Source organism: Bubalus kerabau, chromosome X (genome assembly GCF_029407905.1).
Source record: "Bubalus kerabau isolate K-KA32 ecotype Philippines breed swamp buffalo chromosome X, PCC_UOA_SB_1v2, whole genome shotgun sequence".
Classification (NCBI taxonomy): Eukaryota; Metazoa; Chordata; class Mammalia; order Artiodactyla; family Bovidae; genus Bubalus; species Bubalus kerabau.
Genome location: NC_073647.1, coordinates 131,199,473 through 131,225,653, shown reverse-complemented (window position 1 = coordinate 131,225,653; position 26,181 = coordinate 131,199,473). Strand labels below are relative to the sequence as shown.

The window sequence follows — 26,181 nt, the reverse complement described above, 5'->3', positions numbered from 1 at the left end:
AATGCATAAAATTTATGTAGATGCCAGTCTATTTTATCACTTCATGGGAAATAGATGGGGAAACAGTGGAAACAGTGTCAGACTTTATTTTTTTGGGCTCCAAAATCACTGCAGATGGTGACTGCAGCCATGAAATTAAAAGACGCTTACTCCTTGGAAGGAAAGTTATGACCAACTTAGATAGCATATTCAAAAGCAGAGACATTACTTTGTCAACAAAGGTCCGTCTAGTCAACACTATAGTTTTTCCTGTGGTCATGTATGGATGTGAGAGTTGGACTGTGAAGAAGGCTGAGCGCCTAAGAATTGATGCTTTTGAACTGTGGTGTTGGAGAAGACTCTTAGAGTCCCTTGGACTGCAAGGAGATCCAACCAGTCCATTCTGAAGGAGATCAGCCCTGGGATTTCTTTGGAAGGAATGATGCTGAAGCTGAAACTCTAGTACTTTGGCCACCTCATGCAAAGAGTTGACTCATTGGAAAAGACTCTGATGCTGGGAGGGATTGGGGGCAGGAGGAGAAGGGGAGGACAGAGGATGAGATGGCTAGAATAGCATCACTGACTCGATGGACGTGAGTCTGAGTGAACTCTGGGAGTTTTGTGATGGACAGGGAGGCCTGGTGTGCTGCGATTCATGGGGTCACAAAAGTCAGACACGACTGAGTGACTGAACTGAACTGAACCATAAAATATACACAAATATGAAAAGATGAAATTTATCAAAAGTTATGTGCACACACACAGACACACACACTTATGGACCATGAATAGCACTATTCGTCCCTGATGAGCAGTTTCAGTAGTAAATTGTGATCTCAAAAAACTGATCACCAATGGTTTTCAGGTAGTTCTCATTCTGTTTACTATGATACATTGTAAACCTTGAATAAAATGATAGGACTCATATGAAGTGCCCCTAGTGGTGCTGGAAGTGCTCTCAAGAAGCAGAGAGAAGTCACGACATTATGCAAAAAAGTTGAATTGCTTGTTGTGTACCACAGTTTGGGTCTGCAGTCATGGTTGCCACCATTTCAAGATGAATGAATCCAGCATAAGGACCACTGTAAGAAAAAGAAAAGGGAATTTAAGAAGCCATCACTGCAGCTACACCAGCAGGTGTGAAAACCTTGTGCTTTTTGTGAAATACCTTTTTATCTTGTATTGAAAATATAGCTTGTAAAGCAAAAGGGTGGTAAAGGATCTAAAGCTAGAGAATTTTATCCCAGTAAAGGATGGTCTGATAATTTTAGAAAGAGGTTTGACTTAAAATATCAAAATAATAGTAGAAGCAGCTTTTGAGAAATCAAGAGGCAACAGATGCATTCCCAGATGCCATTAAGAAAATCACTGGGTATTAATCTTGTATCCTGCAAATTTACCAATTCATTGATGAGCTCTAGTAGTTTTCTGGTAGCATCTTTAGGCTTTTCTATGTCTAGTTTCATGCCATCTGCAAACAGTGCCAGTTTCACTTCTTTTCCAACTTGGATCCTTTCATTATTTATCATCTCTGCTTGCTGCAGCTAGTACTTCTGAAATCATGTTGAGTAAAAGTGGAGACCGTGGACATCCTTGAGATTTTCATATTAAGTGAAGTCAGAAAAAGAGAGATATCACACCACTCATGTGGAAATATAATTTTTTTTAAATTGAAGGATAATTTCTTTACAGAATTTTGTTGTTTTCTGTCAAAGCTCAACATGAATCAGCCATGCTGCTGCTGCTGCTAAGTCGCTTCAGTCGTGTCCGACTCTGTGTGACCCCATGGACGGCAGCCCACCAGGCTCCCCCATCCCTGGGATTCTCCAGGCAAGACCACTGGAGTGGGTTGCCATTTCCTTCTCCAATGCATGAAAGTGAAAAGTGAAAGTGAAGTCGCTCAGTCGTGTTCGACTCTTTGTGACCCCATGAACCACAGCACACCAGGCCTCGCTGTCCATCACCAACTCCCAGAGCCTACCCAAACTCATGTCCATCGAGTCGGTGATGCCATTTAGCCATCTCATCCTTTGTCGTCCGCTTCTCCTCCTGCCCTCAATCTTTCCCAGCATCAGGGTCTTTTCAAATGAGTCAGCTCTTCGCATCAGATGGCCAAAGGATTGGAGTTTCAGCTTCAACATTAGTCCTACCGATGAACACCCAGGACTGATCTCCTTTAGGATGGACTGGTTGGATCTCCTTGCAGTCCAAGGGACTTTCACGAGTCTTCTCCAACACCACAGTTCAAAGGCATCAATTCTTTGGTGCTCAGGTTTCTTTATAGTCCAACTCTCACATCCATACAGGACCACTGGAAAAACCATAGCCTTGACTACACAGACCTTTGTTGACAAAGTTATGTCACTGCTTTTGAATATGCTATCTCGGTTGGTCATAACCTTCCTTCCAAGGAGTAAGCATCTTTTAATTTCATGGCTGCAGTCACCATGTGCAGTGATTTTGGAGCCCCAAAAAATAAAGTCAGGCACTGTTTCCCCATCTATTTGGCATGAAGTGATGGGGCCAGATGCCATGATCTTAGTTTTCTGAATGTTGAGCTTTAAGCCAACTTTTTCACTCTCCTCTTTCACTTTCATCAAGAGGCTCTTCAGTTCTTCACTTTCTGCCATAAGGCTGGTGTCATCTGCATATCGGAGGTTATTGATATTTCTCCCGGCAATCTTGATTCCAGCTTGTGCTTCTTCCAGTCCAGCGTTTCTCATGATGTACTCTGCATATAAGTTAAATAAGCAGGGTGACAATATACAGTGTTTACGTACCACTTCTCCTATTTGGAACCAGTCTTTTGTTCCATGTCATGTTCTAACTGTTGCTTCCTGGCCTGCATAGAGGTTTCTCAAGAGGCAGGTCAGGTGGTCTGGTATTCCCATCTCTTTAAGAATTTTCCACAGTTTGTTGTGATCCACACAGTCAAAGGCTTTGGCATAGTCAATAAAGCAGAAATAGATGTTTTTGTGGAACTCTCTTGCTTTTTCCATGATCCAGCGGATGTTGGCAATTTGATCTCTTGTTCCTCTGCCTTTTGTAAAACCACCTTGAACATCTGGAAGTTCACGGTTCACATATTGCTGAAGCCTGGCTTGGAGACTTTTGAGCATGACTTTACTAGTGTGTGAGATGAGTGCAATTGTGCAGTAGTTTGTGCATTCTTTGGCATTGCCTTTCTTTGGGATTGGAATGAAAACTGACCTTTCCCAGTCCTGTGGCCACTGCTGAGTTTTCCAAATTTGCTGGCATATTGAGTGCAGCACTTTCACAGCATTGTCTTTCAGGATTTGAAATAGCTCAACTGGAATTCCATCACCTCCACTAGCTTTGTTCGTCTCCATTGCTGCCCTGTAAATAAATTCTTCAGTACCATTTTTCTAGATTCTGTATACATGCGTTGGAATACAATATTTATCTTTCTCTTTTTGACTTACTTCACTCTAGGTTCATCCACCTCATTAGAACTGACTCAAACGTGTTCCTTTTTATGGCTGAGTAATATTCCATTGTGTATATGTACCACAACTTCTTTACCCATTCATCTGTTGATGGATATCTAGGTTGCTTCCATGTTCTAGATATTGTAGATAGTGCTGCAGTGAACAATGGATATATGTGTCTTTTTCAATTTTGGTTTCCTCAGGGCATATGCCAGGGAGTGGGATTGCTGGGTCACATGGTGGTTTTATTCCTAGTTTTTTAAGGAATCTTTGCATCATCTTTCATAGTGGCTATATCAGTTTACATTCCCACAAACAGTGCAAGAGCGATCCCTTGTCTCCACACCTTCTCCAGCCTTTATTGTTTGTAGACTTTTTAATGATGGCCATTCTGACTGGAGTGAGGTGATATCTCATTGTAGTTTTGATTTTCATTTCTCTAATAATGAGTGATTTTGCACATCTGTTCATGTGTTTGTTAACCACCTATGTGTCTTCTTTGGAGAAATGTCTGTTTAGGTGTTTTTCCACTTTTTGATTGGTTGTTTGTTTTTCTGGTATTGAGTTGTATGAGCTGCTTGTATATTTTGAAAATTAATCCTGTCAGTTGTTTCATCTGATATCATTTTCTCCCATTCTGAGGGTTGTCTTTTTACCTTGCTTATAGTTTCCTTTGCTGTGCAAAAGCTTTTAAGTTTAACCAGGTCCCACTTGTTTACTTTTATTTTTATTTCCTTTACTCCAGGAGGTGGGACATAGAGGCTCTTGCTTTGATTTATGTCATCAAGTATTCTGCCTATGTTTTCCTCTAAGAGTTTTATAGTTTCTGGTCTTACATTTAGGTTTTTAATCCATTTTGAGCTTATCTTTGTGTATGGTATTAGAAAGTGTTCTAATTTATTCTTTTACACGTAGCTGTCCAGTTTTCACAGCACCATGTATTGAAGAGGCTGTCTTTGCCCCCATTGTATATTCTTGCATCCTTTGTGAAAAATAAGTAGGTTCATGGGTTTATTGCTGGGCTTTCTATCTTGTTCCATTGGTCTATATTTCTGTTTTTGTGCCAGTACCATACTGTCTTGATGATTGTAGCTTTGTAGTATAATCTGAAGTCAGGAAGGTTGATCCCACCAGCTCCATTCTTCTTTCTCAAGACTGCTTTGGCTATTTGGGGTCTTTTGTGTGTTCCATATGAATTGTGAAATGTTTTGTTCTAGTTCTGTGAAAAATGCCATTGGTGATTTGATAGGGATCACATTGAATCTGTAGATTGCATTTGGTAGCATAGTCATTTTCACAATATTGATTCTTCCTACCCAGGAACATGGAATATCTCTCCATCTGTTTATGTCATCTTTGATTTCTTTCATCAGTGTCTTATAATTTTCTGTGTACAGTCATTTTTATCCTTAGGTAAGTTTATTCCTAGATATTTAATTCATTTTGTTGCAGTGGTAAGTGGGATTGACTCCTTGATTTCCCTTTCTGATTTTTCATTGTTAGTATATAGAAATGCAAGTGATTCCTGTGTATTGATTTTGTATCCTGCAACTTTGCTAAATTCACTGGTTAGTACTAGTAATTGCTGATACTATCTTTAGGGTTTTTTAGGTACAGTATCATGTCATCTGCAAACAGTGAGAGGTTTACTTCTTTTTCGATCAGGATTCCTTTTATTTCTTTTTCTTCTCTGATTGCTGTAGATAGGACTTCCAGAACTACGTTGAATGATAGTGGTGAAAGGGGACACCCTTGCCGTGTTCCTAATCTTAGGGGGAATGCTTTCAATTTTTCACGATTGACAATAATGTGTGCTGTAGGCTTCTCATATATGGCCTTTACTGTGTTTGGGTAGGTTCCTTCTATGCCCATTTTTTGAAGAGTTTTAATCATAAATGGGTGCTGAATTTTGTCAAAGGCTTTTTCTGCATCTATTATCATTTTTTTATGTTTCAGTTTGTTAATATGATGTATCACATTGATTGATTTGCATATAATGAAGAATTCTTGCATCCCTGAAACAAACCCAACTTGATCATGGTGTATGAGCTTTTTGATGTGTTGCTGAATTCTGTTTGCTAAAATTTTGTTGAGGATTTTTGTATCTATGTTCATCAGTGATATTGACCTGTACTTTTCTTTTTTTGTGTGTTGTCTTTGTCTGGTTTTGGTATCAGAGTGATAGTGGCCTTGTAGGATGAGTTTGGAAGTGTTCTTTCCTCTGCAATTTTTTGAAAGAGTTTTAGAAGTATAGGCATTAGCTCTTCTCTAAATGTTTGATGGAATTCTCCTGTAAAGCCACCTGGTCCTGGGCTTTTGTTTTTTGGAAGATTTTTAATCACAGCTTCAACTGCAGTGCTTGTAATTGGGTCATTCATAATTTCTATTTCTTCCTGTTTTATTCTTGGAAGATTGAATTTTCTAAGAATGTGTCCATTTATTCCAGGTTATCCATTTTATTGCCATACAGTTGCTCATAATAGCCTCTTATACTCCTTTGTATTTCTACAATTATCTACATTATTGTAACCTCTCATTTTCATTTCTAATTTTATTGATTTGATTCTTCTCTCTTTTGTTCTTGATGAGTCTGGCTAAAGGTTTGTCAGTTTTATCTTCTAAAAGAACCAACTTTTAGTTCTATTAATCTTTACTATTATTTCTTTCAATTCTTTTTCAATTATTTCTGCTCTGATCTTTATGATTTCTTTCCTTCTCCTAATTTTGGGATATTTTTTGTTCTTCTTTTTCCAGTTGTTTTAAGTGTAGAGTTAGGTTGTCTATTTGATGTTTTTCTTGTCTTTTGAGGTAGGATTGTATTGCTATAAACTTCCCTCTTAGAACTGCTTTTGCTGCATCCCAAAGGTTTTCAGTTGTCGTGTTTTCATTGTTACTTGTTTCTAGAAATTTTTTTTATTTCTCTTTTGCTTTCTTCAGTAACCTGTTGGATATTTAGAAACATATTATTTATTCTCCATGTGTTTCTGTTTTTTAAAGATTTTGCTTGTAATTGGTATCCAGTCTCATAGCTGGAGAAGGCAATGGCACCCCACTCCAGTACTCTTGCCTGGAAAACCCCATGGACGGAGGAGCCTGGTAGGCTGCAGTCCATGGGGTCGCTAAGTCAGACGCAACTGAGCAACTTCACTTTCACTTTTCACTTTCATGCATTGGAGAAGGCAATGGCAACCCACGCCAGTGTTCTTGCCTGGAGAATCCCAGGGACGGGGGAGCCTGATGGGCTGCAGTCCATGGGGTCGCACAGAGTCGGACACGACTGAAGCGACTTAGCAGCAGCAGCAGCAGCAGCAGCAGCAGTCTCATAGCATTGTTGTCAGAGAAGATGCTTGATATAATTTCAGTTTTCTTAAATTTACTGAGGTTTGATCTGTGACCCAGGATGTGGTCTATCCTGGAGAATGTTCCATGTGCACTTGAGAAGAAGGTGTATTTTTCTGCATTTGGATGGAATGTGCTGAAGATATCAATGAGATCCATCTCATTTAATGTATCATTTAAGACTTGTGTTTCCTTATTAATTTTCTGTTTTGATGATCTGTCCATTGGTGTGAGTGGGGTGTTAAAGTCTCCTACTATTATTGTGTTACTGTCAATTTCTTAATGGCACCCCACTCCAGTACTCTTGCCTGGAGAATCCCATGGGTGGAGGAGCCTGGTAGGCTGCAGTCCATGGGGTCGCTAAGAGTCAGACACGACTGAGCGACTTCACTTTCACTTTTCACGTTCATGCATTGGAGAAGGAAATGGCAACCCACTCCAGTGTTCTTGCCTGGAGAATCCCAGGGACGGGGGAGCCTGGTGGGCTGCTGTCTATGGGGTCGCACAGAATCGGATACAACTGAAGTGACTTAGCAGCAGCAGCAGCAGCAGTGTTTGTCTTATGTATTGAGGTGCTTCTATGTTGGGTGCATAGATATTTACAATTGTTATGTCTTCCTCTTGGATTGATCCCTTGATCATTATGTAGTGTCCTTTCTTATCTCTTGTAATCTTCTTTATTTTAAGGTCTATTTTGTCTGATATGAGGATTGATACTCCAGCTTTCTTTTGCTTCCCGTTTGCATGGAATATATTTTTCCATCCTCTCACTTTCAGTCTATATGTGTCTTTAGGTCTGATGTGGGTTTCTTGTAGATAGCATATATATGGGTCTTGTTTTTGTATCCATTCAGCCAATCTGTGTCTTTTGGTTGGAGCCTTTAATCCATTTATATTTAAAGTAATTATTGATATATATGCTCCTATTGCCATTTTCTTAATTGTTTGGGTGTGATTTTGTAGATCTTTTTCTTCTGTTCTATTTCCTGACTATATAAGTCCTTTTAACATTTGATGTAAGTATGGTTAGGTGGTACTGAATTCTCTTAACTTTTGCTTGTCTGAAAAGCTTTTTATTTCTCCATCAATTTTGAATGAGATCCTTGCCGGGTACAGTAATCTTGGTTGTAGATTTTTCCCTTTCAGAACTTTAAATTTAAAATTTTTAACTTTAACTTTAAAATTTTTCCCTTTCACAACTTCCCTTCTGGCCTGCAGAGTTTCTGCTGAAATATCAGCTGTTAAATGTCTGGGGTTTACCTTGTATGTCACATGTTGCTTTTCCCTTACTGCTTTTAATATTCTTTTTTTGTGTGTGTTTAATCTTTGTTGGTTTGATTAGTATGTATCTTGGCATGTTTCTCCTTGGATTGATCCTGTATGGGACTCCTTACACCTCTTGGACTTGATTGGCTATTTCCTTTTCCATGTTAGGGAAATTTTCAACTATAATCTCTTGGAAAATTTTCTCCTACCCTTTCTTTTTCTCTTCTTCTTCTGGGACACCTATAATTCGACTGTTGGTACGTTTGATATTGTCCCAGAGGTCTCTCAGACTATCCTCAGTTCTTTTCATTCCTTTTACCTTATTCTGCTCTTCAGAAGTTATTTCCACCATTTTATCTTCCAGCTCTCTGATTCGTTCTTCTGCTTCAGATATTCTGCTCTTGATTCCTTCTAGCATATTTTTAATTTCAGTAATTGTGTTGTTTGTTTCGGCATGCTTATTCTTTAATTCTTATAGAGCTTTGTTAGTTGATATTTGAATTTTCTCCATTTTGTTTTCAAGGTTTTTGATCATCTTTACTCTCATTATTCTGAATTCTTTTTCAGGTAGTTTGACTATTTCCTCTTTATTTATTTGGACTTCTGTGTTTATACTTTGTTCCTTCACTTGTGTAGTATTTTTCTGCCTTTCCTTTCTTTTTTGTTTGTTTGTTTGAGGTCTCCTTTTCCCAGGCTTCAAGGTTGAATTCTTTCTTCCTTTTGGCTCATGCCCTCCTAAGGTTGGCCCAGTGGTTTGTGTAACCTTGTATATGGTGAGATTTGTGCTGAGATGTTTTGTTTGTTTGTTTGTTTGTTTTTCCTCTAATGGGCAAGGCTGAGTGAGTTTGGTAATCCTGTCTGCTGATGATTGGGTTTGTATTTTTGTTTTGTTTGTTGTTTAGATGAGGTGTCCTGCAGAGGGTGCTACAGGTGGTTGGGTGATGCTGGGTCTTGTGTTCAGGTGGTTTCTTTTGTGTGAGTTCTCACTATTTGATACTCTCTAGGGTTAGTTCTCCAGTTATCTAGGGTCTTGCAGTCAGTACTCCCATTCCAAAGGTTCAGGGCTTGATCTCTGTCAGGAATGAAGATTCCACAAGTGATTTGTTATGGCATTAAATGAGATTAAAACAAATACTCAAAAACAAGAAGCCAAAGATGAACCCCAGGCAAATGGCAGTTACAAAATCAGGCAAATAATAATTAAAATAATGGAATATACCCATATACATATAAACCCATAAGCAAAATCAAAACAGTCCGATGAAAATAAAGTACAATAGATTGACCCAACAAACAAAAGAAACCAAAAATTATATCTACAATTTAAGAACAAAGCTTACTAAAGCACAAACTGGAAAACAAAACTAAAGCAAGATGGCAAGTGGAGAATAAAGCAATGAAAACAAAAGTAACAAACGTGTTGAGAGGAAAGGAAAGAAAGAATAGATATGCAAAGTTAAATAGAGGTAGATAAAGAAGATTTATATACATTAAAGAATAACTGCAAGGGGGAAAGAACAGTAGGAAAAGCAAACAAAGGCATATATGTAGAATAAATAATAATAGCTTTAAAAATTAAAATAGAAAAAACAAAGAAAGAAAGAAAAAAAAAAAAGGAAAACTCCACAGAACTGCAAAAACCCAATGTAGAGGCAGAGGTTTATAATAACAGAAAAAAGTGTGACTAAAAAAAAAACAAACCAAAATCTTAATTAGATTTAATAGCGCCTATAAAATTGAAAATTACAACAGGGGTGGGGGGAAGAAAAAGAAAAACATCCAAAAGAATCTACAGAACAAGTCAAAACATAAGAATAATGAATGTTTTCTTGAGTCACTGCTGTCAGAGTCCTTTCCCTCGCTGGGAGTCACAGTCCACCTCACCTCCCTAGGATGCCCTCCAACACTGTGCTGGTCTCTGGACCTGATGTGGGGGCAGCTCAGATTCTAATCTGGTCCTACTACTCTGTGTTCTTGCCTCCAATGTCCACAGCTATCAGAACTAGTGCATTTTCTTTTGTGGGAGCTCTCAATGACCTTTTATATATTCCATAGTCACAGAGTCTGCCTAGTTGATTGTGTGGATTTCATCTGCAGCTTGTACAGCTGGTGGGAAGGTTTTGGGTCTTCTTCCTTAGCCACACTGCCCCTGGGTTTCAATTGTGGTTTTATTTCCACCTCTGCATGTGAGTCATCCACTGGGGTTACTCCTGAGGCTGCCCTGGAGGACTGAGGTCTGCCCCAATGAGGGCCAGATGTGGAGGTGGTGCAGCTGCTTGGGTCACAGGGGTTCTGGCATCACCAGGTACTCAGGAGAGTTGGTAGCTAGGGCAGCAGGAAATATAGTGCTCTAGAGGGGTATGGCAACCAGTATTGGCCAATACACTCCAGTATTCTTTCCTGGCTAACCCCCCTGACAGAGAAGACTGGCAGGCTACAGTCCACAGGGTTGCAAGAGATGGACATGAATGGAGCAACCCTACATGCATGGACACAAGCCTGTTTTTCCTGTGGCAGCTTAGCCCCAGTGAGGGTTGATTGTGAAGGTGGCACAGCTACTTGGGTTGTGGGGACCCTGGCGTCACCAAGTGTGCAGGGACACGGACTGCCTCCACTGCAGGAGTTGTGGCCCTATCAGAGTCTTTTTTCGAGCTTCTTGTAGCTGGTGATCAGAAGGCCTCTTTGGCCAGTCTTTCTCTGTAGCTCTTCCCATTCAGGCACTTAGAGGGCTCCCTTACCTGTGGGCCTTCTCTGTTGTGTACATTAGGCACATAGCGGGTCCCCCCCGGGCTGGGGCTCTACTCTGTAGATTGGCATGTCAGGCACTTAAAGGGGCACCCTGGGTGCGATCCTATTCTGTAGTTCAGTGCGTCAGGCGTTTGATGGGCCAGCCTTTGTATTCTTCAGCTGTCGATGCTGGCATGTTGGGCGAGAGAGGCTATGGTGATGGCTCCACTCTCTATATGTGGCTCAGTAGTATTGCCTTGCTTCCATGGCTGCCTGTATTTCCTCCACAGGCATTTCCCACCACAATCTCCTCTCACATCCCTCCAGTTGTTCTCTCCATGGTCAACAGCAGCCCTCACCATAGGATTCCTCCACAATCCCTAAACTCCAGTTCCCAGCTGCTGTGCCTTCTAGGGGACCTGCATCCCTGTCTGGGGTATGTATGGGTGCGGCAAGGACTGTCTGATTCTCATTCCATTGAGGCTGCCACAGATCAGCTGTTTCACTCTCAGCCTTAAATGTTTCTCCTCTGACTCAGACAGTTGCCCTGATGTGGGGATCAAACCCCTGCTTCGGTGCCCCCACCCGCCGAGGGCAGGTCCAGTCCTACTAACACTCCTGTTTTTTCCCCTAGTTCCTTCCTCCTATCAAGTTTTGCCTGGTTCTGTATATTCTTTACTGCTGGTCAGGGACTCCTGTCCACTCTCAGCTGGTGTTCTGCATGCACTTCTGTGTCTGAGGGTGTATTTCTGATGTATCCATGGAGAGAGATGTACTCCACATCCACCTATTCCTCTGCCATCTTGTTCTCATCTGAAAATGTAGTTCTTTAAAAAAATTATACGAATGAACTTCTTTAGAAAATATAAACAGACTGAACAGATATCAAAGGCAAAGTTATGGTTACCAAAGAGGAAATAGGAGAAAACGTGTCAGGGAGGGATAAATCAGGAGCTTGGGATGAACATATACATACTACTGTATATAAGGTAGATAACCAACAAGGACCTACTGTATAGAGCAGGAAACTCGATATTCTGTGATAACTTATATGAGGTAAGATTCTCTAAAAGGATGCATATATGTATATGAATAACTGAATCACTTTGCGGTATACCTGAAACTAACACAACATTGTAAATTAAATATACTCCAATAAGATTTAAAAAAGAAAATCACTGAGGAGAAAGATCTGTCTGGACAGGTTTTAAGGCAGATGAAAGTACCCTATTCTGGACGAAATGCCATAAAGTACATTCATTGGTTAGGAAGGGAAATGAGCTCCAGGATTTGAGACAGAGATAGGCTAATTCTATGATTTTGTGCAAATGTCATCAGGTTTTTGTGCAAATGATCAGGACTCCCCTAACCTATAGAGCTGCTAACCCTGAGCTTTAAAGGGAAACAATAAACATCATGGGCCAGTGTTTCAGTTGTACAACAAGACGGCTGGATAGCATGAAACCTTGGGGGGGATTGGTTTCATCAGTGCTTTGTCCCTGAATTCAGGAAGTACCTTGCCAGTAAGGGACTGCCTTTTAAAATTCTTTTGATATTGGACAATGCCCTTGGTCACCAAGAACCCTGTGAGTTCAACACCAAAGGCATGAAAGTGGTCTCCTTTCCTCTAAACACAACATCTTTAAGTCAGCCTATAGATCAGAGGGTCAAAAGGACCTTTCAGGCTCATTACACAGGGTACTGTATGGAAATGATTGTTAATGCTATGGAAGAGAACCCTGATAGAACATCATGAACTCTGGAAGGATTACACAAGTGAAGATGCGATTGTTGTTACCAGAAAAAAAAAAAAAAAAAAAACACATGAAAGCCCAAAACAATAAATTCCTGCTAAAGAAAACAGTCCAGTTGTCGTGTATGCCTTCACAGGATTTGTGACAGAGTCAAGGAAATCATGAAAGAGACTGTGGATATGACATGAAAGGGTGGGAGGGGGTGCAGAGTCCCAAAATACAGATCTTGGAAAAACCCAAGAGCTAACAGACACTACAGCAGAGGAATTAACAAAATACCACTTGATGGAGATGAATGGTTCCGAACCAGAGCTGGATGATGAGGAACAAGATGTAGAAGAAGCAGTGCCAGAAAACAATTGACATTAGACAATCTGGCAGAAGCATTCTGAGGACTCAAGACTGCTTTTGACTCTTGTATGGCATGGAACCTTCTATGATAAAGGCACTGAAATGAAAGCAAATGGTGGAAGGAGGACTGATAACACACAGAAACGTTTTTAGAGAAATGAAAAAGCAAAATCTTCAGACAGAAATTACAATGTATTTCCATAAAGATACACTGAGTGTGCCTGCTTCCTCTGCCTCCCCTTCCACCTCCTCTGCTCTTCCATCTCTGCCACTCATCAAGGTCAACCCCTCCTCTTCCTCCTCCTCTTCAGCCTACTCAGCAAGAAGGTGTGAGGAATGAAGACCTACATGATGATCCACTTCCACTCAATGAGTAGTAAATAATCATTGTGCCATATGGGTAATCAACTCATCTGTTGAGTATGTGTGTGAGTGTCTTTGTTCTAAGAGCTAATAACTGTAGGCAAGGACTGTATGAGATGTTTCTGTGGCATCATCTTCATCATCACCACCAGCTAAGTATTCATCAGGTAGAACATTGCGTGCAAGACTTGTATTGAAATGGATAGCCTACCATTGCATAGGCAGAAGGTGAGTGATATTTAATATAAAATTAATAATGTTTCATTTTTTTACTGTTTTATGACTTTACTTTCAAGGAATTATATTACTGTACATTGTCCTACCTCTCTCTTGTGAATGGATAAACATAAATGCATATCAGGCTGTCATCACAGGTGTTTTCTCTTAAAGTAACAATGTTTTCAGTACTCTATTATAAATATGACCATAATAGTGTATGATATAAAAAAATTTTAGTGATTCATTCACTACTGTATATTCTCAGCTACCACGAAGCAATCCTATCAAGTACTCTAGGCTGCTGCTACTGTTACTTCTAAGTCACTTCAGTCGTGTCCGACTCTGTGCGACCCCATAGATGGCAGCCCACCAGGCTCCCCTGTCCCTGGGATTCTCCAGGCAAGAACACTGGAGTGGGTTGCCATTTCCTTCTCCAATGCATGAGAGTGAAAAGTGAAAGTGAAGTCGCTCAGTCATGTCCGACTTTTAGAGACCCCACAGACTGCAGCCTACCAGGCTCCTCCCATCCATGGGATTTTCCAGGCAAGAGTACTGGAGTGGGGTGCCATTGCCTTCTCCGACACTAGGCTACTATAAAGCAATTATATTTCTTCTTCTTCATGATCAATGCTTGAATCATTATACCTGTAACTAAATATGAATTTCTTTTCACATTATGTTTTCAGTTTTGATATATAGTGTCTTGTATCTATAGTCTTTTGTGTCAGTAAGACAATATAGATGTAGGTACTGACAGACAATTCTTGTAAATGGATGCTGTAATCCTGTAGTATTGATAAACACAGTACTGTTAATATATTTTCTCTTATGATTTTCTGAATAACATTTTGCTGTCTCTAGCTTACTTTAGCATAAGTATACAGTAGAAAATACTTATAGTATACAAAATAAGCATTGAGCCTTTGTCAGTCAGGCTTCCAGTCAACAGTAGGTTATTATTAGTTACGTGTGGACAGAGTCAAAAGAATACAGGGGGTTTTGACTGCATGGGGGTTTGGTGCCTCTAAACTCCACATGATGCAAGGGTTAATTGTTTATCCAAAGGAAGTGAAATCAGTATCTCGAAGAGACATCTTCACTCCTGTGTTCATTGCACCATTATTTACAATAGCCAGTATATGGTAACAACCCAAATATCTACCAACAGATATATGGATAAAGAAAATGTGGTAGACACAGACAAGGAGATATAATTTCACCTTAAAAAGGAAAGAAATGTTGTTATATGGGACAACATGGAGAAACCACAGGGACATTATTCTAAATGAAATAAGTCAGTCACAGAAGGACAAATGCTGCATGGTTCCACTTATATGAGGTATTTAAAGTCTTTAAACACATAGAAACACAGAGGGGCCACAGGAGGGAGAAATGGGCAGTTGCTTTGCACTTGGTATAATGTTTCAGTTATTCAAGATGAATAAATTCCAGAGATTTGCTGTGCAACAGTGTACCTGTTTTTAACCGTACTGTGCTGTGTGCCTAAAATTTTAAGAGTAGATTTAATGTTAAATGTTTTTACCACAACAATAATTTGAAATTTTGATTGCCCTGCTCTCCAGTAGAGAGTAAGCTGATTAAGTGCAAGCATTTAGAAAAGAACTCTTTTATACTGTTGGTGAGAATGTCAATGGGTAAAGCCACTGTGGAAAACAGTATTGAGGTTCCTCAAAAAATTAAAAATTGAATTACCATATGATTCAGCAAACCACTTCTGGGTATCTATCCAAAGGAGTTAAAATTACACTCTCCAGGAGATATCAGTATTCCCGTATTTGTTGCAGCATTATTCACAATAACCAAAACAGGGAAGCAGCCTAAATGTCCTTTGATGGATGAATGGATAAATATATGGTATATACATATCATGGAGTGTTGTGTGTGTGTGTTCTCAGTCACTCAGTTGTGTCTGACACTTTCTATCCCATGGACTGTAGCCCACGAAGCTCCTCTGACCATGGGATTTCCCAGGGAAGAATAGTGGAATGAGTTGCCATTTCCTCCTCCAGGGGATCTTCCCAATCAAGGGATTGAACACAAGTCTCCTGTGTGTCCTAAATTGGCAGGTGGATTCTGTACCACTGAGTTACATGTGAAGCCTATAATGGAGTATTATTCAGCCTTAAAAAAAAAAGGAAACTTTGTCATTTGCAATAACAGAGATGACCTAGAAGACATTGTGCTAAGTGAAATAATCCAGACACAGAAGGAGAAATAGATGATATCACTTAAATGAGGAATCTAAAATAGGCAACCTGATAGAAGCAGAGTAGGATGGTGATTGCCAGGGGCTGGGAGGAGGTGTAATGAGGAAGTGATTGTCAAAGGGCACTGATTTTCAGTTATATACAGTGAATAATTTCTAGAAATATACCGTGTAGCATAGAGCCTATAGTTAACAATTCCATATTGTACACTTAAAGATTTTCTAAAAGGGTAGATGTTACATTAATTGTTCAGGGAGTCTTATCCACTGGATCACCAGGGAAGTTCTGAGAATGAGCTTTTTGGATGCTTACTAGTACCGTGGATGGTTTGTGTTTAAAAAAAAAAAAAAAAAGGAACAACAGCAACCACCAAAACAACGTCTAGCCCCTGCCCGTTGAATTTTAGAATCTAGGAGGTACCATTACATAAAAATATGGTGAGATACTCTCTGACCAAAAGCAGCAGTCCCCAACCTGCAGGCCTTGGACCAGTACCTCCTGTGAGATCAGCAGTGGCATTTACATTTGAAATAAAGTTCACAATAAATGCACTGTGCTTGAATTACCCCAAAACCATCCCCCACTCCAAGTCTGTGGAAAAATTGTCTTCTACAAAACCAGTCCATGGTGCCAAAAAGGTTGGGGACTGCAGAAAGAACAAGTCAAAAGCAGGGGTAAGCGGGGGCAGGCAGTTGGAGTTGAAAGCAAGTGTAAATGGCCTGCAGTGAGGCAGTTTGGAGCCTTGTTGTTTGTTGTTCAGTCATTAAGTCATGTCCCACTCTTTGTGACTCCATAGACTGCAGCTCACCAGGCCTCTCTGCGCTTCACTGTCTCCTCGAGTTTTCTCAAACTCATGTCCATTGAGTCAGTGATGCCTTCCAACCATCTTCTCCTCTGCTGCCCCCTCCTCTCCTGCCCTCAATCTCTGTTTCCTAGCATCGGGGTCTTTTCCAATGAGTCGGCTCTTCACATCAGGTGGCCAAAGTATTGGAGCTTCAGCTTCAGCATCAGTCCTTCCAATGAATACTCAGGGTTGATTTCTTTTTGGATGGACTGGCTTGATCTCCTTGCTGTCCACGGGACTCGCAAGAATCTTCTCCAGCACCACAGTTTGAAAGCATCAATTCTTCAGCGCTCTGCCATCTTTATGGTCCAACTCTCACATCCATACATGACTACTGGAAAAACCATAGCTTTGAGTACAGGGACCTTTGTCGGCAAACGGATGTCTCCGTTTTTTAATACACAGTCTCGCTTTGGAGCCTTAGGAAAATGCAAAGCCTTCAGCGAGAGGTCATTTCAAGGGAAGTTGCCTGGTGGGCTACTCCTAGACAGTGGGAGTGGTGAGCCCGGTCAGATCCTCAGATGGAGGGCCTCAGAGAATCCACAGTCTCCTGGACTGGTGACCTTTACACTGAGTTGAGGGAGCCAGAGACCTCTCCTTAAGGACCTACTCGATTATTTTATCTTGTGTGTAATTGGGCAAATTCTAGATTTCTTGTTGGTACTTAAATGCGTGGAAATATTCATTAATTAGATGAAAGGGTATCTGGGAGGGAAGATACTGGTCAATGACAAAAATTCTAAGAGCTCTGAGTTGTTTCCAGCTGGGAAAGATTCTACCTCAGGCACATTCTATGTTACATCCTGTGGTGGGAATGTTACATGATTGTCCTTGCTAGGCAACATTTAGTGCACTGTGATTATCTTTGTCTTGGAGTTGGGATAATGTGCTGGAGTTCAGGGGGCTAGTGAAAAAGCATGTGAAACAATTGACCAGCTTAAACTGGTTTGACCCTCTCAAATAGATTGTTGATTAGTCACACCTTGAGTCATTTTACAAAGAAAGAACTGCAAGTGTCTAAGAGGGAACACATGACCTCAGGATGACCCCAGAGCCAAGCTCTTCAGTCTGCAAAACTCAAGAGAAGAGAAATATCGTCCTGGGCCATTTACAAAGTGAGAAGTCCTTCAATGAGGAAAACCTGGCTTCCTGTAACCTGAGTAGCTGAAATGAAATTGAAGACTAGCCAATTAGCTTCCAATAGAAATTCCCGAGACCCCTTAAATTGCACCCAGGCTCCTGGATTGGAGAGAGATCTGATACCTTGCATCCTGCATTGGTTGGCCTTGCAGTAAAGCTCTTTTCTCTAAAGCTCTTGCCATAAGTATTGACTTCTCTGAGCATCGGGCTTGAGCCCATGTTCTGTGAGTTTGGGCAGCCTTATTGAGGTTTAGGACTTGTGACCATCTGCTTGATGCACTGTAGCCCCTGATGGGCCCTCAACACCAACCCTGAGTGGCCACCTATACTGAGTTTGTCTAGAGAGTTGGCTCTCGGGTTCCTGTTTGCTAGCCATGGCACTCTGGGCTCCTCTGGCTTCTGGGGCTCCTTTCACTTTTAAGGAAGGAAACAGCTCCTGGATCAGACATCTTTGGGGTGAGTAAACTCCTTAAAATATGCCTGTAACTAAATGTGCTATATGAAGTTAGAATGTGCCTGTAGTCTAATAATCTCATCAGGACTGTGTGTTAGAGAGGATGAGACGGTTGGATGGCATCACTGACTCAATGGGCATGAGTTTGAGCAAACCTGAGGAGAAAGTGAAGGACAGGGAAGCCTGGTATGCTGCAGTCCATTGGGTTGCACAGAGTCAGACGTGACAAATTGAAGAACGACACCACTACTGTGGGTTAGAGTCCCACCTAGGAGTTTCTTCTGTCTGATTAGAATCCTAAGGCTACAGTCGTGGGTTAAAGACCCACCCAAAAGAGGACAATGTCAGAGGTTAGCGCTACTGAGGTGCTCAAATGATTGGGTTAGAGTTCTGAACACTGGCTTAAGGTTCCAGGCCTTTGGATTTAATTGCCTATGTTTGTCTGTGTCTGACTCTTTTATGTGTTGGGATTGGCTAATAGGAGTTGGCTATAATGGCACCCCACTCCAATACTCTTGCCTGGAAAATCCCATGGATGGGAGGAGCCTGGTGGGCTGCAGTCCATGGGGTCGCTAGGAGTTGGGCACGACTGAGCGACTTCACTTTCACTTTTCACTTTCATGCATTGGAGAAGGAAATGGCAACCCACTCCAGTGTTCTTGCCTGGAGAATCCCGGGGATGGGGGAGCCTGGTGGGCTGCCGCCTATGGGATCGCACGGAGTCGGACGCGACTGAAGCGACTTAGTAGCAGCAGCATGGGATGAATGTGGCGAGACTTTATTCAACCTGTAATTAATGAGGGTCCTCTGAATCCGGAGATAAAACACCTTGCTCCTCGCCTGGAAATCTTGCTCTATGGAGGTGATGGGGGTTTTCCCCTTTGCCTAAGGTGACAGCACAGAGGTATTGTTACAGATGGATATTCTTTTTAAAAAAAAAAAATTTGTTGCAGATTTGTTGATTTACAATCTTATGTTAGTTTCAGGTGTCCAGCAAAGTGATTCAGTTACACATATACTCAATCTTTTCCAGATTCTTTTTCCATATAGGCTATTACAGAATATTGAGTAGAGTTCCCTTTGTTATATAGGAGGTCCTGTTCAGTTATCTATTTTCTATATTGGTTGTGTGTGTATGTTCATCTTAAGCTTCTAAAGTATCCCCCCCAACAAAGTTCTCCTTTGGTAACCATAAATCTCTTTTCAAATTGTGGGAGTCTGGTTCTGTTTTTTGAATAAGTCCATTTGTGTCATTTTAAAAAATTAGACTGTACCTATGAGCAATATACTGTGGTATTTGTCTTGGTCTGACTTCTCTCATTATGACAATCTCTAGATCCATCCATGTTGCTGAAAATGGCATTCTTTCATTCTTTTTTATGGCTGAGTATTCTTCCATTGTATTTATGTATCACATCTTTTTCATCTGTTGATGGACCTGTAGGTTGTTTCCATGTCTTGGCTCTTGTAAACAGTGCCCCAAGGAACATGGGGGTGCTTGTTCCTATTCAAGTTATGGTTTTCTTCGGATATATGCCCAGGTAGTCTATTTTTTATTTTTTTTTATTTTTTTTATTTTTTTGGCCATTTAACTTTTTTTTTTAATTTTATTTTATTTTTAAACTTTACATAACTGTATTAGTTTTGCCAAATATCAAAATGAATAAAATTTATTGGAGTATAGTTGTTTTACAATGTTGTGTTAGTTTTAGGCATATAGCAAAGTAATGCTGTTATATATATATATTAATTCATTTTCAGTTTCTTTTCTCATGTAGGTTATCCCAGAATATTGATTAGAGTTCCCTGTGCTATGCAGGAGGTCCTTATTGGTTATCTATTTCATAAATAGGGGTGTGTGTACGTTGATCCCAAGCTCCTGATTTATCCCTCCCTCCTACATTTCCCTTTAGTATCCATAAGTTCGTTTTCAGGATCCGTAAGTTTTCTGTTTTGTATTAAGTTCATTTTATCACTTTTTAAAATTAGATTCCACATATGAAGGATATATTTGTCTTTGACTTACTTCACTTCGTATGACAATCCCTAGGTGCATCCATGTTGCTGCAAATGGCATTCTTTCCTATGGCTGAGTAATATTCCTTTGTATTTCTGGACCACATGTTTATCTACTTCTCTGTTGATGGACATTTAGGTTGTTCCCATGTCTTAGGTATTGTAAATATTGCTGTAATTTACATTGGGGTGATTATTCCATTTTTGAATTATGTTTTTCTCAGGATATATGCTCAGGAGACAGATTGCTGGATATTATGATGGTATTATTTTTCTATTTCATTTTATTGAGTATAATTAATTTAAAATGTTGTGTTAGTTTCAGGTATATAACAGAGTGATTCAGTTATACATACACATATTCACTCATTTTCAGACTCTTTTGTCATACAGATTACTACAGATTATTGAGTACAGTTCCCTGTGTTATACAGTAGGTGCTTTGGGGTTACTGCTATTATATATATTAGTTGTAGATGTGGGCTTCCCAAGTGGCACAGTGGTAAAGAATCACCTGCCAATGCAGGAGACACAAAATAAGTGGGTTCAGTCCCTGGGTCAGGAAGATCCCCTAGAGCAGGAAATCACAACTCACTCCAGTATTCTGACCTGGAAAATTCCATGGATGGAGGGTCCTGGTGGACTACAGTCCATGGAGTCACGAAGAGTCAGACACATCAGTCGTGTATGTTTATCTCAGGCTCCTAAAGTATCCCTCCCCCAACATTTCTCCAGTGGTAATCATAAGCTTGTTTTCGATACCCATAAGTCGGTTTATATTTTGTAAATGAGTTTATTTGTGAAGTGAAATGAAAGTCGTTGTCTTATCCAACTCTTTGTGACCCCATGGCCTATACAGTCCATGGAATTCTCCAGGCCAGAATACTGGAGTGGGTAGCCTTTCCCTTCTCCAGGGGGTCTTCCCAACCCCGGGATCAAAGCCAGGTCTCCCACATTGCAGGTAGATTCTTTACTAGCTGAGCCACCAGGGAAGCAAGTTCATTTGTGTCATTTTTTAAAAATTAGATTCCACTTACGAGTGATAACATATGATATTTGTCTTTCTCTGTCTTTTTTTTTTTTTTTCTGGTAGACAATTTATTTTTTTTTTAATTTTATTTTTAAACTTTACATAACTGTATTAGTTTTGCCAAATATCAAAATGAATCCGCCACAGGTATACATGTGTTCCCCATCCCGAACCCCCCTCCCTCCTCCCTCCCCATTCCATCCCTCTGGGTCATCCCAGTGCACCAGCCCCAAGCATCCAGTATTCTCTGTCTTACTTTACTTATTATGACATTCCCTAGGTCCATCCATGTTGCTGCACATGTCATTAATTAATTCTTTTTATGGCTGAATAATATTCCATTGAATATATTTACGACAAATGCTTTATTCATTCCTCTGTTGATGGACATTTAGGTTACTTCCATATCTTCGTAAATGTAAATAGTGCTGCAATGAAGATTGGCGTGCATGTATATTTATGAATCATGGTTTTCTCTGGATATGTACCAGGAGTGGGATTGGTAAATCATATGGTAACTCTATTTTTCGTTTTTCAAGGAACTTCCATAATGTTCTCCGTAGAGACTGTGTCAATTTGCATTCCCACCGAGAGTGCAACAGTGTTCCCTTTTTTCCATACTCCATCATTTGTTGTTTGCAGATCTGGGGATGAAGACCATTCTGGCTGGTGTGAGGTGATACCTCATTGTACTTTTCATTTGCATGTTTCTGATAATTAGTGATGTTGAGCATCTTTGCATATGCTTTTTGGTCATCTGTGTGTCTTCTTTGAAGGAATGTTTGTTTATACACTCTGCCTACTTTTTATGGGATTGTTTATTTGACACAGAGGTGCATGAGCTATTTATATATTTTGGAGATTATTCTGCTGTTGTTTGCATTGTTTGAAAATATTTCCTCTCATTCTGTGAGTTGTCTTTTTGTTTTTGGTTTCTTTTGCTGTGTGGAAGCTTTTGACTTTCATTAAGGGTCACCTGTTTGTTTTTATTTTTATTTTAATTACTCCAGGAGGTGGATCAAAAACCATTTTACTAAAATAAAAAAATACTGCTGCAACTTATGTCAAACAGTGAATGTTCTGCCTAGGTTTTCCTCTGAGGGTTTTATAGAATCTGGGTTTACATTTCGGTCTTTGATCCATTTTGAGTTTATTTTTGTGTATGGTGTTAGAGAATGTTCTACATTCATTATTTTACATGTAACTGTCCAGTTTTCAAGGCACCACTTATTGAAGAGACTGTCTTTTTTGGTTCGCTAGTATTTTGTTCAGGATTTTTCCATCTGTGTTCTTCAGTGATATTGGCCTGTCATTTTCTTTTTTTTGTTTTTGTGTGTGTGCTTCTCTGTCTGGTTTTGCTCTCAAGGTGATGGTGGCCTCATAGAATGAGCTTGGGAGTGTTCCTCCCTCTGTAATTCTTTTTGGAAGAGGTTGATAGAATCTCTAAGTGTTGGATAGAACTATCCGAGAAGCCACCTGATCCTGGACATTTTATTGGAAAATTTTAAATCACTGTTTCAGTACTTGTGATCTGTCTACTCACGTTCTCTAGTTCTTCCTTGTTTAGTCTTGAAAGGCTGTACCTCTCTAAGAATCTGTCATTTCTTCTAGATTGTCCATTTTATTTGCATAGAGTTGTTTATAGTAGTCTCTTATGATACTTGGAGTTCGACACGAGTGTATTCTTGATGAAACCAGCCCTGATTACCTTGTCGTGGTGTGAGCATAAATGTAAGGTGAGGGAGTATAAAGCAGGAAAAGTCTCCCCCCGACACACAGAAGAATGCACCCTAATCCGGCTAAGGAATTTCTTTTTTTTTTTTTTCTCCTTCCAGTTTTATTGCAATATAATTGACTTAGAGCACTGGGTAAGTTTAAGGTGTACAGCACAATGATTTGACTTACACACACAATGAAATGATTGCCACAGTAAGTTTAGGGAACATCCGTCATCTCATATAGATATAAAAGAAAAGAAAAAAATTTTTCCTTGTTTTGATGCACGATACTGGATGCTTGGGGATGGTGGACTGGGATGACCCAGAGGGATGGTACGGGGAGGAAGGAGGGAGGAGGGATCAGGAAGGGAAACACATGTATACCTGTGGTAGATTCATGTTGATATATGGCAAAACCAATACAATATTGTAAAGTTAAAAAATAAAATAAAAATAAAGAAAAAAAATCAGATGAAGGAAGTAAAAATGTCACACTTCCAGTTATAAGATAAATCAGTACTAGGGATGCAATGTCTTTGGGCTTCCCCCATTGGTTCAGATGGTAAAGAACCTGCCGGCTAAGGAATTTCATACAATAGGGGACATTCTGGTGTTTCCTCACTAAAAAGTCCAGTCCTATTGTATATCAGCCAGAATAGCAGGGAGGTAGTTCTGAACTACTTTTATATATTTGTGCATGCTGCTGCTGCTAAGTCACTTCAGTCGCATGTCCTACTCTCTGCGACCCCATAGACAGCAGCCCACCAGGCTTCCCCGTCTCTGGGATTCTCCAGGCAAGAACACTGGAGTGGGTTGCCATTTCCTTCTCCAATGCATGAAAGTGAAAAGTGAAAGTGAAGTCGCTCAGTCGTGTCCGACTCTGTGCGGCCCCATGGACTGCTGGCTACGAGGCTCCTCCGTCCATGGGATTTTCCAGGCAAGAGTACTGGAGTGGGGTGCCATTGCCTTCTCCGATATTTGTGCATGCGTGATGTTAAAAATGAAATTTTACCAGGAAAAATAGCCATTGGTTGTGGTCTTAATGGCCATGGGCTACATAGAGGCCTTGGAGTCAATGTATTTCCCCTGAAAATTGCCCAGACATCTAGATTTGCTTATCAGTGATCTCTGCTGGAGGGGTAAAGTATTTTGGTCATGTACCAGAAAGATTAAACCCCAGCATGCTCAGAAAGGAAGTGAGGAAATCGGTGTTTGAATGTGTGTGCTCCTGAATTGCTCTCTGAAAGTCAGCTCTGCCTGAGTCTAAGACAGCTTCCTCTTTCACTTTCTTCAATGTGATGCAATCACTGTCTCAGCCTCCTACACACTAGGTAAGTTTTTCTACATGGAGACTGAGACAGAGCCTGAACTTCTATAGGACCCTCCTCAGTAGACAAGTATGCCCTCAGCACATGGGAGGGCAGAAATATTAGGAGCCTGTGACCAAATGGGCTGCGGTCTTGGATCTGGTGGGACAGATTCCTTGGAAGCTGGGTAGCATGTGTGCCTTTCAAGCTATAGTTTGACAACCACATATAATAATGGAAAACTATTCAAGGTTCTTTATGTGAACACTCAGATCCAAGCTGGTCACCTTGAGACTGTCCATTCTTCTCAGTGGTTTCTCCAGGGAGCTCATACAGCCAACGCTTTCCAGAAACCAAACTAGGAGATGGAATTGGGTCCTAAATTAAGGGGTGATGCCTCAAGTTTGCCCATTTTCTTCCTAGAGAGGAACAAAGCGCTCTAAGCCACAGATAGAGAAGCCCTGAAGGCTTTCCTACACCTCCCACGAATGCAAGGGCTTTCCAGGGAGACCTCAAGTTCCTGATAAGAGTACTGGTTGATATCGACTTCAATCCATGAAGTCTGGGAAGAGGCAGCAAGCATTGGTTAAAGACAGTTGGTCCAGGCTCTGTTTTCTGGACAAAAGGTAAACTATTTTGAGCACTACAGTGGGAGAAATTGGTCAGTCAACTGCAGAGCTCAGTTTGGGCTGAGGAGTGGCCAGGAAGAGCCAAGACAGATGACCCAATAGTAATAAATTCCATCCAGGCACCAAAACGCCAAACTTCAAGCAATAGCCTGAAAAGAAACATGTGAAGGAAACAAAGCCTCTGATAATATCTTTCTTAAATAGCAATTAATCCTAACCTTGTCAGTGCTTATGTAACGCTCCAGTCCTGGTGGTACAAAACTCTGTGACCTGGGATTATCATTTTCTACAGAATTTGAGACTCATTAACCAAATTGAGGATGATTTCCCACAAGCTTGAAGAATGTACAAGGAGAAATGGGGGGATTGAAGCATAAAGCATTGACCAGTTTAAAGTGGTTTTGCCTCCTTAAACAGGCTGTTGATTAATCAAACCTTGAGTTATTTTTAGAGGCAGCACTATGCATATGCCAAAAAGGAGCCTATGTTTCTAGGATGACTGCAGAACGAAGAGGGTTCAGTCTGTGGAACTCTCCGAGTAGGAATGTTGCCAGGGGAGAACTGTATGAAGTCCTTCAATGCAGAAAATCGGGCTTCTAGCAGCATGAATAGCTTACATGAACTAATTCAAGACTAGCCAATTAGCTTCCAAGTTTGCAGTTCCCCTAAACCCTTTCATTTTACTTCAAACTCTGGATTGAGGAGACAGATTTCAGAGCCCCACTTCTGTCTTCTTGCTAGTCCACCTTGGATTCAAGTTTTTCTCTCAAAAGCCCGTTCCATAGTATTGGCTTCTAGGTGCATCAGGCAGTAAGCCCTTGCTGGGGAACACTAGTGACTGATAGGCCTGGAATTAGATTCCTCTCTGAATTCCTCTAGATCTGACACTGTTATACTCCTCTTGCTCTAAAGCAGAGCTTGTGTTCCTTAACACTCAAATGTATCCTGGGATAAAAGTAAGGACTCTGGATATATTCCAATACACTTCTTCAGGCACAAAGCCTCGAAGGCTACATCAATAAATGACATGAATAAAGAAGAGAAACAGATGATAGGGACAGTAAGATCGTCTCTCAGTGCAGTGTCCGATAACCTATTCAGAATAGCACAAAACCATCTTGGATGGCTTTTTTCCTTTAGAATTGTACTCATATCTCAAATACAGTGACTTGGGTTCTAGATCACTGCAATAAAGTGAAAATTGCCATAGAGTAAATCAGTAGGAATTTGGGGGATTCCCAGTGCTTATAAAAGTTGTTAATCCTATTGTACACTTACTAGAAGATGTCTAAAAAATGCACATAGCTTAATTTACAAAGGTAAGACAGTTACAATAGTAATAAAGACAACTGATCAGGTCACCATAAG

At 40.5% G+C, this 26,181-nt stretch overlaps 1 protein-coding gene across 7 annotated transcripts in view; it reads left to right on the top strand.

Annotated features, from left to right (window-relative positions):
* The first annotated feature begins 13,249 nt into the window (after positions 1 to 13,249).
* LOC129638701 (melanoma-associated antigen B10-like) overlaps positions 13,250 to 26,181 on the top strand; it is a 32,468-nt gene continuing 19,536 nt past the window's right edge. For 2 of the 7 annotated variants that reach the window (XM_055563301.1, XM_055563300.1), the window contains exon 1: positions 17,985 to 18,115. The gene's annotated coding sequence lies outside the window, so the exon portion shown is untranslated. Of the gene's footprint in view, positions 13,457 to 17,604; positions 18,116 to 18,500; positions 19,018 to 21,716; positions 21,836 to 24,607; positions 24,811 to 26,181 lie in introns of those variants that run through there. The other 5 variants (XM_055563302.1, XM_055563303.1, XR_008707975.1 and 2 more) reach the window with 5 other exon arrangements.